Raw genomic sequence first — 3,568 nt, 5'->3', positions numbered from 1 at the left:
CATGCAAGTAAATTTTTGCTGAAGATAATTAAAAAATGGCTGCCAAGTACTTTGGCAGAGAACTGCCAGGAATACAAGCCAGATTTAGAAGGAATGTGGAACAAAAGATATCATTGCTGATGTCAGGTGGATCTTACTTGAAAGAGGAGATTATCAGAATGATGTTTTATTGTGCTTTATTGACTATGAAAGGCTTTTGACTGTACTGATTATGACAAACTTTGGATAACATTGCACAAAATGGGTATTCCAGAACACTTAATTGTGTTCATGAGGAAGCTGTTCATAGATCAAGAGGCAGTCATTTGAGCAGAAACATGGGGCTACTAAATGGTTTAAAATCAGGAAAGGTGTGCACCAAGGTTGTATCCTTTTACAATATTTATTTAATCTGTGTACTGAGCAGATATTACAAGAGCTAGATTATATGAATAAAAATGTGTCATCAGGATTGGAGGAAGACTCATTAGCAACCTGTGATATACAGATGACACAACCTTGATTGCTGGAAGTTAAGAGGAGTTAAAACACTTGATGAAATCGGAGTACAGTCTTCTGTATGAGTTGCACCTCAGTGTAAAGAATATGCATCCAGATCTGAAGGAAGACTTCTTAGTACTCTGGCAGGTTCACATCATATTGCTGAAATATACAAGTTCTAGATCGGGGTTTTCTTGACCTTCTTTTGGGACTGCTGCTGCCTCCACAGTCTTCAGCTTCTCCTCTATTAGATCCTCTGCTATTTCCATCTTGGCCACCTTTATCTCATCATCCAGGGCTTTTGGCACCATCTTGGCAGCATTTAGATCTGCATCTTTAACTTCCTCTAAGTTCTGCTCCTTCATCAGCTCAGCCTCTGCCTCCTCAAATGCTACTTGAGCCTCATCTTCTGGACCTTTTTCTCTTTCTGGAATGGCTCTGATATCCTGGTTGCCATCTTGGACTGGAGAGGGATCTTGGTTGGCTTTATGGCTCTGTTGGTGCGATTGCTGGCACTTCCCAACCGGGAGGAGGCCACCACAGCCTTCACTGCTGCCTTAAGTTTACACCCGGCATTGAATTCTTGGAGCTTCTTTTGTGCAGTATCCATGTGTACATAATTGGCTGCTTTGTCAGTGACCCGTGGGTGCTGGAGAGCTTGAAAGGTAGTCAGTTGTTTCTTAGGATCCAAAATAATTAATTTCCTGAACAAGTCCTTGGCATTTAAAGAAACTTCATCCCACCAGGGGGAGATAAAGTAATATTCACAATTCAGAATTCTTCTGAACATGAACTGATCTCCTCTTTTATCATAAAAAGGTTCAAATCCACAAAGGAGGATGTAGGTCATTATTCCTACAGACCACATATCCACCTCAGGTCCATAGGTACAACCTCAGAGAATTTCAGGAGCACAGTACCCTGGGGTTCCACATACTGTCTTCTTGAACGCTTGATGTTCCACAATTTTAGAGAGTTCAACATTAGCAATTTTGAGTGGTGCATCTGGGGCTGGAGTTGGATAGAGAAGATTCTCTGGTTTAAGATCACGATGAAAAATCCCATTTTCAGAGAGATAAGCGGCTGCCTCCAGGATTTGTTTAACAGCGTCTGCAGCATCTCACTCACTGTAATATCCCTTTTCCACAATCCTGTCAAAAAGTTCTCCTCCTGTGAAAAGTTCTAGGACCAAACTGATTTCTGTAGGGGTTTCAAATATCTCTTTAAGTTTTATAATGTTTGGATGTGAGAGGCGAAGAACTCCTATTTCAGTTATAACGATATTTTTGACCACTGTTTAACACTTTGAGAGCATAAGGCTTCTGGGTCCCCTTCTGTTTGCATCTGTACACAGTGGACGTAGCACCCCATCCCAGCTTTGACTCTACCTTGAAGAAATCACCTAGAGTGTCCCTGTTGGAGCCGTCGATCCAATAATCCAGGACAAGGCTCCCAGCCTCTCCTGAGGAGCTGGACAAGGAAGAACAGGAGGGCACCGTGACTGAGCATCTTCGTGGTGGGACTCCGGAAGCCACCACCACCGCAGTCTCTACCCAAATGAGAAGCCAAGCGGCTGCCACCACCGCCTGGAACTAGAGGTGGCGTCCTTCACTCACGCACACACCCACCCACCCCTGTGCCCTTGGCCGAGCTCCAGAAAGAGGTGGGTGGATGGACAAAGGCGCTAGAAAGCAGGAGAGGGTGTAGAGGGAAATCCAGACTCACCACCAGCAGGGGAGAGAAGAGGTGGAGGCTCTGCTAAAAAGCTGCCCAAGACCTATTTAAAGTGTTGAAGAGCAAAGAGCTAGAGGGCTAAGGAGCGCCTGACCCAAACCATGATATTATCAATAACCTTATATGCATGCAAAAGCTGGACAATGAATAAGGAAGACCATAGAAGAATTGATGCATTTGAGTTATGGTGTTGGAGGAGAATATTCAAAGTACCGTGGGCTGCTAAAAGAATCAACAGATCTGTGTTAGAAGAAGTGCAGCCAGAGTGCTTCTTGGAGGCCAGGACTGACAAACTTCGTGTCTCATACTTCCGACATATTGTCAGGAGGGACCAGTTGCTGGAGAAGGATATGATGTTTGGTAAGATGGAGGGTCAGAGAAAAAGAGGAAGACACCAGCGAGATGGATTGACAGAATGACAGCATCAATGGGCTCAAGCGTTGCAACAATTGTGAGGCTGACCCAGGACCAGGCAGTGTTTTGTTCAGTTGTGCATAGGGTCACTATGAGTTGGTACTAACTCAATGGCACCTAGCAACAACAACAACAACAAGCAAGATCCCATGAAATCATTTTCTATTTTAATACAGTAGGGATTTTATGAGGAGAGCAGTCTTTAATGATATCCACCTAGACTCTAATTTTCTTCTTGTATTGTTACATAACAATCTGAATTAGTTTATGTCTTAAAATAGAATTACATTCAAATGAATTCAGTCACAAATTATTTGTTAATAAAGTTTCATACACATAGGTAATTGATAACAATTTTTCCATGATATATAGAAAACAATTTTATCATTTTTAGAATGGATTTCATTAGAACTGGCTTTAACCCCCTGCATGTCCACATTGGTGAGAAGTCCAGTATTTCATGTCCAATCATATATGAGGGTAAGTAAAAAAAAATATTGCTACTAGGGTTCAAGTTCATGCATGCGTAGGTTTTTTTCCCAACAAACATGCTTAACATGTCTCTGCAATCAGTGGAAGGATACAGACAAGTTCTCTCAGTACAATAATCATCTTGATCTGAGGATACCTTAAAAAAATACCTAATCAAAACTGTTTTCTGAGGGCATCGTTTGGGCCAGTTCAGTTCAAAGCAGAGAAGTCAGAAGTTTATGGTGACTGTTTTTGGAGATTCCAAAGGGGGTAATCTTTGTAAGTTTTATCAAAGGACACAAGATGATTATGGGGGCTCATTATGAAGAAGGTTTAGGAATACTGAATACTGCACTGGTGAGAAAAAAACCAGGAAAGTTGTGCTAAAGATGTTTTTCCTATCACAACAATGCTTCTGCTCATTTTCATGGACAACAACAGCTCTATGAGATTTTTTTTTTTTTTTTTT

General features: G+C 41.8%; 1 pseudogene; it reads right to left on the bottom strand.

Moving 5' to 3' along the window:
- Positions 1–629: 629 nt before the first annotated feature.
- LOC102828982 overlaps positions 630–3,568 on the bottom strand; it is an 11,208-nt pseudogene continuing 8,269 nt past the window's right edge.

This window comes from Chrysochloris asiatica, unplaced genomic scaffold (genome assembly GCF_000296735.1).
Source record: "Chrysochloris asiatica unplaced genomic scaffold, ChrAsi1.0 scaffold00016, whole genome shotgun sequence".
Taxonomy (NCBI): Eukaryota; Metazoa; Chordata; class Mammalia; order Afrosoricida; family Chrysochloridae; genus Chrysochloris; species Chrysochloris asiatica.
The sequence above is the reverse complement of the archived record's forward strand: the minus strand, read 5'-3'. Positions and strand labels throughout refer to the sequence as shown.